Source organism: Vanacampus margaritifer, chromosome 6, assembly GCF_051991255.1.
Source record: "Vanacampus margaritifer isolate UIUO_Vmar chromosome 6, RoL_Vmar_1.0, whole genome shotgun sequence".
In the NCBI taxonomy this organism is placed as follows: domain Eukaryota; kingdom Metazoa; phylum Chordata; class Actinopteri; order Syngnathiformes; family Syngnathidae; genus Vanacampus; species Vanacampus margaritifer.
Genome location: NC_135437.1, coordinates 24676722 through 24692802, shown reverse-complemented (window position 1 = coordinate 24692802; position 16081 = coordinate 24676722). Strand labels below are relative to the sequence as shown.

At 37.3% G+C, this 16081-nt stretch overlaps 1 protein-coding gene across 4 annotated transcripts in view; it reads left to right on the top strand.

Annotated features, from left to right (window-relative positions):
• The first annotated feature begins 866 nt into the window (after positions 1-866).
• The window catches only part of tspan9a (tetraspanin 9a), a 228580-nt gene continuing 213365 nt past the window's right edge, over positions 867-16081 (top strand). For 2 of the 4 annotated variants that reach the window (XM_077567374.1, XM_077567373.1), the window contains exons 1-2: positions 867-1078; positions 13106-13143. The gene's annotated coding sequence lies outside the window, so the exon portion shown is untranslated. The remainder of the gene's footprint in view (positions 1079-13105; positions 13144-16081) is intronic. The other 2 variants (XM_077567376.1, XM_077567377.1) reach the window with 1 other exon arrangement.

The following is a 16081-nucleotide window of genomic DNA, read 5'->3' as shown; positions in this document are numbered from 1 at the left end:
ACCAGCTCATTGGCAAGCTCTGCAGAAGCTTGATAAATATCCTGAGCTTTATAATGAGGTGTTGGAAGACGGAAACATCTAAAACCTGTAGGACTCTGGTCCTTGAAGACCAGGATTGGGGAAATTTGCTATAGTGTTTTTCCTTTTCAAGGTCACGCGTAAACTGGAGCCCATTCCACCTGACTTTGGACCCTGGACAGGTCGCCAGTCGATTACAGGGTGCACTCGGACAATTATTCACACTCACATTTACACCAATGGACAGTTTTTCAAATGTGGTAGGACCATAAATAAATCGACCACCATGCTGCTCAATTTACCAAATTAAATATTGTATTGAGTATTGTGTTAAAAAATGACTTCTGTGCAAACAAAATGTATCTAAAGATACTGAATCTAAATATCTGTTTAAAAATAACTTTGGTTTGGCTACCAAGGCCACATACTCTTATTACGCCTTTCTAAGCGTATTGAGTGTTGTAATGTATTTATTTAAATTATAAATAATGTGTTGAATATCAACCTGTATTACACTTTTTTTTTTTAAATATTTGCATAGGAATTATAACTTTAATAAAATATATAATACAAATCCCCAACATTCTGTTTGTCACTAAAAGTCATTTTCAACATTTCGCTCAAGACTCACATAAATCAAAGTATACAGTATTTTATTATAATGCAAATACAGTATATTTTCTACCCCTAAACTTTTAATGCAGCCAAGTCTAATGCCGTCAGTTTCCCCCTACAGCAATAAAATACAACCCCCCTCCCCGGCGCGCCTCTAGGAGTCAGTAAGAGCTTATTGTTCCTCCACTTCATTTCCTGCTCGTCCAAACTCTCAAATACTGTACAGCAACTTTCATCATCACCAGAGAGAGTACACCCTGAAAGTAAAGAAGACACCCCAAGTTGCCAGCCATAAGAAGGATTGTCATCCCAGCGGCTGCGACTGGGACTGCCTGGAAGCCAGAATCAGAAGCAGAGGAGAAAAAAAACTGCGACTGGAAAGTTTGTTTTGGAGCTGCGAGGTTGTGCCGTCTGACAGGTTGTTGTGACGACAAACTTGTGAAAGGTGAGTTCCTGCTGTTTGTTTTAAACTCTCAATTCAGCTTTGAAATTCTTTTACCGTCACCACGTTTTTTTCCCCGTCATCAATCTTATATTTCTGATTATGACAGACGGATGAGACACGGAATTGTCATGCAAATTCAGGTTCTCCTGACACTTAAACCCGATAATGGCAGGCTATTACGCTAATTTGACAGGATGCATGCCCATAATATTTGGATGCACGTAGGCCTATAACAGAGTAGAGTGGCATGATAAGTATTCGTGATTGCACTTTGCAGAGAGTACACTGCATGATACTAAGTAGGACGCAGTAAATTTCCTCATCACTCAATTATACTACGGACTCCCGTGGTTTTTGTGATCAGACATCACAAAGATAAAATGTGAATGAGTTCTAAACTCTGACCCCTGAGAGGAAGTGAGGTGGATGAATGCAAAGACCTGACTGATAGTGGGTTGGGTACTTCATTTCCTCTGATGGTCCCAGTCAGCGACAAGCAGTGAATGACGGATATGTCCTACTCACTGATTTCTTTCCTCCCAAAACATTTTAGATTTGTTAATTTAACAAAAAAAAAAAAAGATGCTGATGCAGCAAAAGTTGATAGATGAAATAATATCTTTAGTAATAGTTTTGCATTTTTTTGAGTTCTAATACTGCACGTTCTCTATCTTTTTTTAAATAATTTTGTTTTGTTTATTATTCAATGCAAAAAATGCCTTACTCACATAGAGCTTAATGAAATGACCTATTTTCTGGTGTTCTTCCAAGGACAGTGCAGTTTCCTATTGAAATAATACGTAGAAGCCAGTTTACTATTTAATCCCCTAAAACAAGTAAACAGTGATGAAAATAAGATTTCATCATTGGAGGTAATCAGTGTTTTCATTTTCTGAATGGATGTAGCCAGTATGCCTTCTCTCTGTGCATATCTAAACAACTGCTCTTTGCTCATGTGACTCGGGTACGGGTTTTGCACTCATTCACCCCATTTTGGAATTTTTGTAATATATTTGAGGGAATTCATATCCATTTATGTGATATTAATATTGCATCCGAAAGAGGGCTTCACTCACAATGTCTTGTCAGTTTGTGGAATTATTTGCTTGAATATGACTTTGTCTACAGTTTTTTGCGAGATTGACGTTTAGCTGTTATATTTTGTGATCATGGAACAAGAAATTTCCCAAATGTGTAATTTGCTGAACCCTGTTAACATCCTTGAGGACCTTGCAAATAGATTTAACTGGTGGTGCAATTGTTTAAATGTTGGTGGCGGTTTGTGCTTCTTGCATTATAGATTACTTTATTTTGTATTTTTATTATACAAAATCAACAAGTTTAAATGTGTTCTCTGAAATGTGGAACATTTATTTCAGTGTGCACCCTTACTGCATATATTTAGGCGTGCATCTTTACTTCTCCCCTAATTTGTGGTTGATCTGCTCGGAAGAGAGTCACTGCATGGCCACATTTTGACTAGATGATTTGTTTTATGCTGACTTTGTCACTACTGAGTGAGAATAAACAAAGTGCAACTGTGAAGCAATAGCAATGTGTCATTTGAACAACACACACAGTCAAACGCCACCGGTCCCTACGTCGTCTACAATCAGTATTCTCAAACTCTCTTAGTTATGTATTTGCCTTGTACATGATGTGCAGCAATAAATGTGGTCCAAGCCTTAAGATACTTGCCCTTGGTTTCCTCAGAGCAGTATCAATTTTTAAAATAAAACCGTAAAAGGACAGTGATATAAAACATGGCGGTCCTTTTTGTGTACTTGACCACTTTGATTCCATAACAATTGTAAGTTTTGTTTGTGGAGAGTTTTTCCTGTGGGAAGCACTGGCTGATTCTCCGTGGCAAACAAAAGCAGCAATGTGTCGCTGTCACACGCTGGAGAGCTCGGCTCTGTGTTCTGGCCCTTCCTGAAAGTTCCTATTCTCTGGGAGCGGGGCGCACCAACATCCGCTCACTCTGCAGGGCCACACAATAGACGAGCTGTGCTGCTGTATCAACATTTACTCCTCTCTCGTCCCCACCCGAAGGTTTAATCACATACTTGTGGGCCAATCGGTAACAGGAAGAAGCTATGTTTGTGGTGTTAGACTGTATGAGGCCGTATGGCTCAAGACTCATTGACTTTACATCTTCACATACTTGTGTGGAAGAAGCAAAATTGAATAATTAATAAATCAACAAATCAATCGTCGGCTGGCTCATTTTGTGCATTTTGCCAGATTTGTCGAAGAGCGAGCTCTCTGGTTCCTTCCAAGTGATGTGATGAGATGCCAACCCCTGTCAAAACTTTTCAGAAAGATTGTAGACATTTTGTGAGGAACGTATCTCAGCCAAAACAACAAACTCACCACACTAGGTAACAAGGTAATATTTTCTATATGTTGGTATTATAATTCCTTTTTTTTGATTAGTTTCAACCAGAGGAGTGGACTCGAGTCATGTGACTTGGAATGAATTTGAATTTGACGATTTTAGACTCGACTTGACAAAATGTTAAAGGACTTGCAACTCGACTTCTTGGACTTTAACAACAATGACTTTTGACTTCACTTGGATTTGAGCTTTTTGACTTGAAAAGACTTTCTTCTTCCACCAAAACTGAAATAATGAAATGCATGTTGTGCGTGTGTGCGAGCTGGGTTGGAACAGCGCAGTCATTCAGACATGTCAGGGAAGCCGCAAACACACACCGCCTACACTAAAGCAAACTTCAAAATAAAGCTGACCAAATAATACATTGACACCAATGCAACAGCCTTGGTGGATTTTACTTTAAAGTCTGTCTGCATTGTGGCGCGAATACATTGACTACTTGGCTTGCATTATCGCCGTTTTTATTGAAATTACATATTTTCTACCACCATTATCATAATGCCACCCCGAAAGTATATTAAATAGCTAATTTAGGACGCGAAGAAACCGCAAGTTAATTCTCCTGTCATTGCATGATACGGTACAAGTCTCCGGCTAGTGGCTAACTGTTAGCGTTAGCATATTCGAGTGCCTAGCAGTAGTTTGGCAGCTTATGCTTGGGTCACTTGCTTTTCTGATAGTTTTAAATATTGTGGACCTATGCTACTGTGTAATCCACTCTCCCTGTTTAAACTAAGAGAATATGCCTTAAATTGCACTTTGATGTATTTTTCATTATTAAAAATAAATAGAACTTTGCCTTTATTTATATCTATTTGATAAAACACTAGCTTTAAAAAAACAAAACAAAAAACATTCAAAATGTCTAATACGGCCATTTGGATTTTAAGAACAAAGCTTCAAGTGCAATATAAGTAACATAAGCTTGTTATTTTATATATTGCCCATGTATAAAATAATTATATCTTGCCTTATATTGCACTTAAAGTTGTGTTCCTAAACACTAATGGCCATATTAGACATTTTAATTTTATATATATTTTAAATATTGAATGGGCAAAAGCATATTATAAAATAAATTAAGACAAAGTTGTATTTATCTGATTTTATTAGATTTTTTTTATTTTTTTTTTCCAACAATCAATTCCGTGACTTTTGTCATCCGTTGCACCACTAGTTGTTTGGGTAGAAAAACTATGAGGTGGTCAGCAAAAAATTTATAGCAGAATGTCCAAGATTAGGTCACTGACGGAGAGGCAACAATTTCAAACTTCATTCAACATCTGGAGTTGCACAAACAACAGTAAGTAAGCTAAGGTCAGTTGTTTATCAGCTAATTATCGTTGCTAGCTGCGTATTTAATAAAACTGTAAAGTCACTGCTAACACATTGTAAACACGGCAATCTGTTGCACCACTCTGGCTTCACTCCCTGAGTCCCTGACTCCTACTTTTGGTGGTCACCCAAAATAATATAATCTACGATGTTGTTAAAATGACTTGGAAGGACTTGAAACTCAAAGTGTACAGCTTGTGAATTTCTTGAGACTTGTCAGTCTTGAGTTGGGACTTCACTCGCGACTTGATGGCAAAGACTTGAGACTTACTTGTGACTTACTCCCACCTCTGTTTTTAATTGACAAAATATTGGCAGCTTCAGGGTTTCCCTTCAAGAAAATTTGCTAAGCCCGGTTAGTCTGGACAAAATTCAACCCATGTGGTGCGGCGGCGGTTGTCGACCAAACGACCAATATCCAGCGATTACTGTTCGTTGATGTGCACACAAGGCTCAGAATTATTACGGAGCAGTTTTCCGAACCAATGACTTAATTTGAGGAGTAAATTTCTAATTTTGTGAAGCAATTTTTGTTTTTTCAGCCGGTTAATATCCTGAGACATAAAGCAGGATTTTTATTTAATAACAAAGCAACTATATAGCGAATGAACAACGGTATTTATTTCTTAAATTCATGTTGTGAAAAGCATCAAACTATTTTCTTGTCTAGTAGCAAAGCTAAAGGGACAAAAAGACAACCTACAGTACTGTAATGTAATTTTGAGAACATCTATTGTGCAGACCTGAAAAATCAAAATTAAAACCCTGGGCTCTACTGTATAATGAAAAAAATAACATTACTGCAATTACAATTATTTTATAGCCTACTAATACTCATATTGTTGCGAATTGTGTTATGTACAGTATATTGTTGTTTGATACACATTATGTTTTGTTTTGCTAAGTAATATTTCCGAGCGTCTTTGAATGTATCGTGAAGAGAGGGATGAGTTGAAAGTGCAGACGTCCTTTTCACTTTCAGTGAGTACAATGTCAAGAGAGAAATGGAAACATTGCAGTTCACTGCTAAACTTGTACATTTCATCATGCCTATAGACTGGTCAATTCATTGTGGTACCAACAGCATTAACTTTTATTTGAATATTGCATAATTTTTGCTGTACACATTCATCATTACATCTTTTAACTGCCAAAAAGGTGGATTTAGTTGGCTAATGTTAACTGCCTACTCCTACTGTAGCTACACATTTTGTGTTTAGATTCTGTTGCTTGCTTGGCTATGAAAATGTAGCTTCTCACCAAAACAGAAATGACAACCATTTGATCCACTGTTTCCGGCCAACATAATTTCATGTAGAGGTGGAATGACCTTTGTTGCTTTTCAAGCATTTCTGTTTGTATCACTGCAGAACTAGTAAGAAGTCAGTCCATTAATCATGTAACGATATTGGGGCCCGTGGAATCAGCAGTGGCTTTCACTGTTTTGTTTGAAGTTGTTATATTTCATTCCAAGTAGGTGTTAAATTTCACTTCTATAAAACTCAGAATAATTTACTACTATTACATGCTCTGCAAGTCTTCCTCAGCTTAATGCATGCAGACATTATACAGTATCTCACAAAAAATGAGTAGACCACTCACATTTCTAGAGATATTCAATTGTCTTTTCATAGTGTCCCATGAACGCTGAAGAAATGACACCTACACTCTAAAAATAGAATTTTTACAAATTGAATTGTTGACTGACTTAAAAAAAAATGGCTTCAATTGGTAACACACAATTGAGTTAAATTAATCCAAAGTGAATATATTAAATTTATTTACTTGAAATAAATTAATCCAATGTGAATATATTAAGTTTCAGTAACTAATAATTAATGAAACTTAATATATTCAGTTAATTTACTTTTATTTCACTTACTTTAATTCAATCGTGTTACCAATTGAAGCCATTTTATTAAGTTAGTCATCAATTCAATTAGTAATCTTAATTTAGTTCAGCAATTCTCTTTTTAGAGTGTAGACAAAAGTAAGATTAAAAAAGTAGTCACGATACACCTTATATAACACTGTAAATGTTTTGTTGCCTCAAAATAAACTACAGCCATTACCAGTTAAACCTTGCCTGCAAAAGTGAATATACCCCCAAGTTAAAATGTCCAAAGTATCAATAGATTTTCACGGACCTGGCGGGTATTCAAGACCTTACTCCACCTTCTGTTTTAGGATGTTCAATAAGGTTTAGGTCTGGAGGCATGCTTGGCCACTTTAGCAAGGCAGTTGTTATCTTGATATATAATAATTATCAGGCAAAGAGGTGATCAATCTCTGCTGCAGTATGCCACACTACAGTACATGTTTGCATTCATTCATGGCTCCTTCAATGAACTGCAGCTCCCCAATGCACTCATGCAGTCCCAGACTATGACACTCCCACCACCATGCTTGACTGTAGGCAAGACACATTTGTCTTTTTAATCCTCCTCTGGTTGACGCTACACATACTTGACACAGTCTAGCAAAATAAATTTATCTTGGTCTCATCTAGGGATGCACGATAATGCTATTTTTAACCGATACCGATAAACCAATAATTTGAAAAAAGTCGATAACCGTTAAGTAAGTCGATAAGTGTTTGCAAAATTAACTTGAATACAAATATACTTTCGAGTACTACTATAAGTCTAACTTGTACAAATACATTGTGCAAAGCACCATGAAGCTGACTTTTATAGCTAGCTCAGCTTCAAAGACAACCTGTAACTCAACAAAACAGTCATGTTTTAAAAATGCAACAAACAAAAAAAAAGGCCAATAGAACTAAGCCCATAACATTTTGGCATTGCCTTTTAACTTTAACAACAAGTTAAGTTAAATCCTTGACTGTATTTGCAAAATACATAAGTCAAATCCCTGACGGAAAAATATAGCAAAATATAAGAGTGCCTGCCCCCTTTAGAAAGGCAATAAATTCAGTTCAGTAATAAAACATAAAGAGATCAGAGTTTAAAAAAATAAATAAAGTGCAACATAAAGAGATCTCAGGGTTCCAAAAAATAAAGTGCAAATGAACAATCAAAAAAGTAGTCTAATGGTGTCATGGATGAAACTTGAATGATAAGTGTGGCTTTGGACAGATATGCCTGCAACTAAAACAAGACAAAAGTATATAAAACTCTGTAATAAAGGTTGATAAATTACGAGTTTTTTTTTTTTAATGTTTATCTGCACTTCCACATTCATTTTTTCTGGCTGTCTTGCTCCAACCATATTTTCTTCTACAAATTGAGCAGACATGTCCAGGAGAGAACTTTTGTCCATTAGTCACAGTCTTCTCCGCTTCTGGCACAGTCTGGGTCATATCTGCCACAAAGAGTAGTATTTATTGCAATAATCAGTGTCAATAATAAATAAACAAAAAACATGAAATTCACAGGGAAATAAAAAAAAAGTCTTACCGGGTGAATCACACAGTGGTTGGAGCTTCATGTTTTCCAGAAGTATTTTCTTGGCATTTCCTTTAGTTGCTGTAGTTAAGTAGCGATCCTTATGTCTGGCATCCAAGATTGTGGCCAACACATACCGGGGGTCTGCATCAATGTGATCAAATCGTGTCTTCAGTGCATCCGACAGAGTGGTCTTTGAAGTCTTCACACCATGGTCAGTAGCCAGGCTTGTTTAAGAGTCCCTTTAGTGCTTGGATGGCTGGGATAACATCTGCTGTTGTAGCTGTAGCCTTGCTGATGTCTCTTGTCAGTTGTTCACAGGGCTTAAGAATGGTTATCATATTTTCAATCAGTGTCCACTGGTGTAGGCTCAATTTGTTGTCTACTCCATATGCAGCTAGCGCTCACTTTTGCTGTATCAGGCTCTGAAGCATTTAAAAAGTGCTATTCCACCTGGTTAGAACGTCTTGTTGTAACCTGGTGGGATTCAACCCTAGTTGTTTCTTTAAATCAGTGAGAGCTGAAGTAGCGACCTGTAAATGTTTAAAGTGGCCAACCAGCTTTCAGATGCACTCCTTTTGCCATGCGGCCCAGACTTGAAACGCCACACAATTCCATTGCTTTAATCATGTTTCTAGCATTGTCCCTCAGGACAACATGTACCTTCTCTTTTGTTATGTCCCACCGCTGGAACATCTTCTCAAAAGCCTCACAGATTGCTTGTGAAGTGTGTGACCCGCCCCGGGGAGCTCTTGTGAATGAAGGATAGCTTTTTGCAAATTAAAATCCTCATCTATCCACTGCGCCGTCATGCTTAGCATACTGGCTTGACTCGCGTCTGACGTCCAAATATCCGTTGTCAAACTGGTATAATTAGCGTCGTTCTTCGTTCGCAGTTTGTGGATGTGTGTGGCAAGCGTATTATACAGTTCAGGTAGGCATGTATCGGAAAAGTAGCGGCGGCTCGCTCAACGTGTTGCATTAACAAGCAAAATCCAACGTCTTCAACTAATGATAAAGGCTGGTCAACCGTAATAAATTGGAAAATTTTGTCGCCAAGTGCTGTTGCCCTCGGGTCTTTTCTGTCAAACTTGCAAACACTGCTGGGTTTCGCTTTAGCAGAACAGGCGTCTTCATATTGCTTCCATAAATCCTCACGATGGCGAATTTGAATGTGACTTATCAGAAGTTTGACGCCTTTTTCCCTTCCCGTGGAACTTTTGCAGCGCATTTTTTGGAGACACCGTAAAGAACGCCCAAACGGGCCACGTTGCCATGATGCATGGTCTGTAGTGTGAAATGTGAAGAAGAGGTCGCGCGCATTATGACGTCACAAACATGTACACCACTGTAGGAGAAGGGAGGGGTTGAGGAGTTGGCTACAACGTCAGCCACAACCACAACAGATGGACCAACGTGGCAAGTGTATTATTATCGGCAAATTTCAGTTTTCATCTGTTTGACGTCATAATGGTCGATTAATTGCCGATAATTATCAGCCGCCAATATTATCGTGCATCCCTAGTCTCATCAGACCACAGGTAATCCATGTCCTTACTCCAGTTGTCTTCAGCAAACTGTTTGCAGGCTTTCTTGTGCATTGTCCTTCTAACATTGTCCAACCTCTTAGGATGTTAGCCATGCAGACCAATTTGGTCTGAGCACTAACAGGCTGACCCCCCCCCCCCCCACTGCAGGGTGGTATTTTTTTAATTTTTTTTAAGAAACTTTACCTTAAATCACGGGATTGGGATGGTACAGAATAAAAAGTTCCCGGGAGCAGAAGGGAGCGAGATTGAAGGGAAAAAAAAAATCTTGGACGGATACGCAGCCATTTTTCTTTCCATAGGCGTACGCACTAATGTTAGCTAAAAGAACTACACGACCCACAAATTGTGGGAGTCATTCTGAAATGGAGCATGATGGAGTCATCACTAGGAGCGGGATGGGACAGGATTTGTATTTATTATTTATTTATTTTTTGCTATGGTCCGGGACTAGTACGGGACGTCAACCTCTACCCTCCACCCTTTCAACCTCTGCAGCAATATTGGCAGCACTTGTACGTCTATTTTCCAAAGACAACCTTTGGATGTCAAGTGTTATAACATCACCACATATGTATTTTGTATTGTTTGTTGGCATTAATGTAAGTCCACATTTTGTAAGACATTCGTTTTAAATACACAACATAGCTAAGTAGTTGAGCTCACTACCACCATACAGTGCTTAAATTTGTGATTGCGGGTCAAAGCAAAAATATCATCTGAACGAGGACGTGACGCTGACGAGTTAATTGAAACTTTCTTACTTTGTGAAAATGTTGACTACATATGATTTCAACTGTATTAATAATCATCCATAATTAAAATAAACTAAATGTTCTACTACTTAAAATAGGAATTAGAAACATTTGCTGCCAAATATTTCTCAGCATTGCGAAGAGCCAACGAAAAAACAAAACTCTAGCACTGCCGCAAACAGAACAAGCATATAAATGAGAAGCATAAAAAGCTGTCAGTATTCATTATTTAAATAAATGATCGCCTTCTCACCGCCTGTTGTGCTATTAGCATTATGGAGCAAAAATATATAATTCTGTTCCAGCATATTTTCTACAATAACAATGTTTGGAAAATTCATTTCCTGAGGAGCTAACAAACAATGTCAAATAAATAAACAAATAAAATAGATAGCGCTATTATTCATTCTCACACAATCCTGGCGATATAATCTCTCTGACCCAAAATGTTTCTGCATATGTTTCTTGCAAGACGGCAGTTGAGTTGAAATACTTTTTTTTTCCCGTTCATATCCATACCACAACTAACCCCCCCCCAAAAAAAAAAATAAAACAAAAGTTTCCAACTGTGCACACTAATTGGGTTCCAGACAATTTGTGGAAATGTTTAAAAGTCCCAGTTTCTTGGTACACGCAACTTGTGGCCGAACTAGGTTTGGATGATGCTCCTTTCAGCCCATTTAGCTGTGGGAATTTTTCAACAAACAAATGGGTCGATGTTTATTTATGTCGATTGTTGGAAGTTATTGTTGGATTTCTCTCTCTTTTTTTCTTTCTGGATTTTTCTCTCTCTTTTTTCCAGGCTGTGGGCTCTGTCAAGAGGACCAAACATCAAGCTTAGGTTCAACTTAGAATGCGAAACTCTTGTTTGGTATTGGTACTGTCAATACGAGATTAATTATATGTATGGTCAGTAATTAATGCATCTAATTAATCTATTTTTTATGTCACATAAAAACTGCTGAGAAAACGAGTTATTTTCAATTTCAAGACATTATTGTAAGTTGCTCACTCTTTTTTTTTTTTTCAATTGCTATTTGTTGCTAGTGAAGTTCTGTGGTTCTCATAGGGCTTTGTTTGAAATGGCTTTCAATCTTGTGGGATTTGGCTTGTATATCAGCAAATCCATTGCTATCGAGGCAGACTGTGATGCTTCTATGGAGAATAGGAGCATTGCATGTGCTGATATGGGAGGGTTCTCATGCTAGTCAGCATTGAGTATACTGACGATTAACGTCATGCGGTGAATCATATTCGTTGTTCGAGTGCACATGGGGGTCAGGTTTCAAGAAAAGCTTGGTGGTCTTGCAGGCCTATAAAGCACTGGGGGAAACCCTGGTATGGTGTGTGGTTGTTTTCAATTACCCAGTCGTCTGTCACCTTGAGAACATTTATCAACAAAATGCCTGATTTTGGTTTTCGTGACAGTCAGTGCAAAATGAGTTGAGGTTCCACTCACTATCAATGAAGTGACCAGTCACTCTAACTTTGGTTGAGAGCAACACAGTTGATAGGAGCCTATCAGGTTAGGCCGCACACAATGACAGCCAATCAGTGTCCGCTTCAGCGTTTGATTGACCATTATTATCCACCGCCAAACAAACCAAGCACAAAAAGCCGAATGCATTAAAAAAATGTATCTAATCAGCATACATAAACTGTAAAGTTAAAGATTGTAAATTAGATTAACATGATTTAAAAAACAAAACACTCTAAATTTGACTGTAATTAATTGATTCTAATTACCGTGATAATTTGACATCCCTAATTAATATTATTAAAGGCAAAGTCAAGTCAAAAATGCTCTTTGTAATAATGTTCTTTAATAATATATTGATTGCGTGATTATTTTATTTTATTTCCAAAAGCTCTGGAAAAGTTTCGTCATTGTCTAATTACTTTTGGAACTCACTGCAGTCTTTAGGGATTTTTGCTTTGGCCAAGATTCAGACAAATGGGTTACTTACGTTAAATCCTATACTTATATACTATATCTCCATTTGAGGGCTTGGTGATGATTGTAAACCACCCAAAACATACCATAAAATGTCTGTCCGCATGGAAAATGATTGATTCAAATATTGTAAACCATTTGGTTAGGAGCAGTATAATGTCTTATTATCCTGCTCCAGGCTAGTTTGACATGTCTTCAGATTGTATACAGTTAGTATAAACAGAATATGACAATACAATTTTAATTTGTACCACTAGCACTATATCAAATTCGGCTTTTATCATTACATGTGTTAAAAAAAAAACTTCCTTGTTGTCATGTTTGGATCTGTTTTCCTTGTGTGTCTTCCTTGTCTTGTTAAGTGTGATCCTGCCCTTCCTCGTGTTATCCAATCAGTGCCCTCAGCCACTTGTGTCTTGCCCAGGTGTGTCTTGTGTGTCGTTAGTGTGTATTTAGTCTGCTGTCTCCCCTCTGTCTGTGTTGGTTCATTGTTTTTCCCCATGTCATGCTGCTCGTTTTTTCCTTGCTGTTCCCTCCCATGTTTTGTTTTATGATTTGTTTTGTCTTGTAACTTCGAAGATCGCTTTTTTTTCATAGAAATTAAATTCCTTTTTTTTTTTATTTCTGTCAGGAAGGGGAAGCTTGGGGACCCAAATGCGAGAAGACAAGGTGAGGAGGCAGAGGTTCAATCCAAAAAAAAAGCAATTAAATTTCTATGAAAAAAAAGCAATCTTCCAAATTACAAGATAAAACAAAACATGAACCAAAACATGGGAGGGAACAACAAGGAAAAAACCAGCAGCAATTGTGGCTGTTGTTAATGCTATTCTTGTTATTTATAATACATAATAATAATTAGCACGTTGTCTGTTTATATATGATATTACTTAAACATACATTCCATTGAGGAGTACGAATATGATTATTTTCTTCCCTTTGTGTCCGCAATAATTAGTGCTGCAGAAGGAAATGATTGACTGTATTTATTATGATTACACGTTAGTGCATGTGTGTGACTGGCACAGCTTTTCAACTCTCCTCAGAATGCTATTGTCACTGTTGTTTTTCCGAGTGGGCATGCCAAAAACAAACATAAAACAACTTAAAGTGACACCAATGTATTTTGTACTTTCAATGTTGAAACTCATGTTTTTGTGCACAACAATATTAACAGATAGCACAGCTTGTCACGTTTGATTGCCCATTGGTCTGTGGTCTCCTATAGTATAACTTCAGCCTCACCTTTTAGTCAAGACAAAATATGTTTTTTGTTTTTTTTGTAGTGACTTTAGCCAATGTGAGGTATACATGTAGATTGTAAGTAAAAAAATAATAATCACATTTTCATTATCAAAATCATATTTTTCCACAAGTGAAAGGGACATTCTAAAGCAGCAGCAGCAATATAGTCCATTACATATAGTACAATCCACTTTATATTGGGGATGGACAAGTACTGATACTGCAGGTATCAGGCCGATACCAGGCCTAGTTTCAAGGTATCGGTTCGAGTGATGATGGCCGATACCACTATTGGCTGCCCTCTTAACGCTGTTTTAAAATCAGGAACCAGAAATAAGAACAGTAAATTACCATTAATTTCATGCAATTTTAAAGAAAATGCTTTTATTGGGATAGGTCTTTAAAAAAAAAAAAAAAGTATCCTTATTTTCTTTTTCTGATAACAAAAGTATTAGTGGTATTGGTACTTGATATCGGTAACTATTTAAGCGTACTGAAAAGTACTCGTACTTTGAGACTCAGAGCGAAGTGTTTTGCTTGACGTGCTCACTTAGCGAAACGTTTTTGCCAAGAATTACACAACCACAATGTTTTTAGTGCATTGAGCACCGTTGTATAAATGTGAGAGGTCCTGTCTGTCAGTATAATAAGATTGTGTTTCTCGCAAACAATCTGTAAGAGGTTGCACTGCACTTGAACCGCGCACACACACATAAAAAAAAATAAATAAATAAAGAGACAGTTGAAAATGTTCCTTAAATCAGGCATTCCATCCCACTGTCTGTTAAATTCCATTCTATTCCACGAGCCACAATGTCTTGCACCTAGTGTGCAATTTGGCGGAAAATCTGTGATAATCTCCGGGAGCTGGAATGAGGCACATAAAAAAACACATGAATCAATTGTCCTGCTGCCTTTTGGCAATGTTTCCAAACGCTGAGGATTTTTCATTTTGCAGCTAAGGTGTGTCTCCGGACTTGACACCTTTTTTAAAAACTTCTGGTGTGTGATCCAGAGGATGATGGATGGTCAGAAGCCGCCAAATAAAACTGAGCTACTACTTACTGTACATTTCTGCCATCAGCAGCAGCAACAACGTGAAAGCGTCAGAGAGAGTCATTTGCATCCTGCCTTGAACCTGCTGCGATAAATCGCACTTAAGCGAGCCTCATCGGGCAGGCAGAGCTCGTTCTCCACCAGCGCCATGCCAACACGCTAGTCAAAAGCACCTTTGTGAGTTGAGTATGCTGTTTCTCGGCCTGAGCCCTCAAGTGAACTTTCGAAATATGACCCTTCCTGCTTTACATTACTACTCTCTGCCTTAACTGCTTACATATGTTGTTTTAACGTGGATGATCCAACCAAGTTAGGTAAGAAGTCAAAAGACTTCCCAGTGAACCATCATTTCCACGGGGGAAAAACAAAACAAAACAAAAAAGACAATTTTTTTCTACTATTGCAAAAGAGTAAAAAAATAAAGTACATTTTTAAAATAGTCTCCCACACTTTTAACGCAGTGGTGTTCAAACTACAGCCTGGGGGTCATTTGTGGCCCACCCACCATTTTTAGCGGCCCGCGACATACACTAAAAATAACTTTTAACATGGCTATAACAGTATTTAAAAAGCGTATGGGAGATGTCAAAAAAGTTGGATGTGTGAGTAATTGGGACTACCACTACTATTATTAAAAATGTTCTAGATATGCAAAGAAACTAATAAATTTACAGATAAAATAATATTAGAATTTCTGTGGTGAATATATACAGTTTCATAAACCAAAATGGTTTCATCCACTTTATGCTTAGTGTCAATTTGTAAACATATCACATAATGATACTCCTAAACTACTTGCCACTATGACTTTTAACAGAAACACTTGACATAGCAGTTTTTCAAAAATAACATTTCTGCATATAAACATTGTGCAATTGCCTGAGAAAGCATGGACAAAAATACACTAGGGAGCTGAAATTTCAAGATGATTATTAAAACATGGAGATGTTCAAAACGGCACCAATGAGGTAATTTGGAAATTATTGCAAATGGGAGAGAGAGTTTTTCTTTATCAAATGGCCCATTTTGGTCACATTGACTCCTATTATAGATCATGATTTTTTTTAATTATTTTTGATATACTGTAAACCTGATACGTTATAAATTGTGTTTACTGACACATTTCCTTCATTGCCGTCTCAGAGGCATGGGAATATAGAATTTGGTGCGTTGACACACCGGGCTGTTTTTTAGAAGAACTGCCATTGTGGAAAAAAAACAGGCAAGTATAAAAAAAATTATATTGTTATGATTTATTGATTTTTATATGTGTGTATATATATATATGTGTGTATATATATATGTGTAT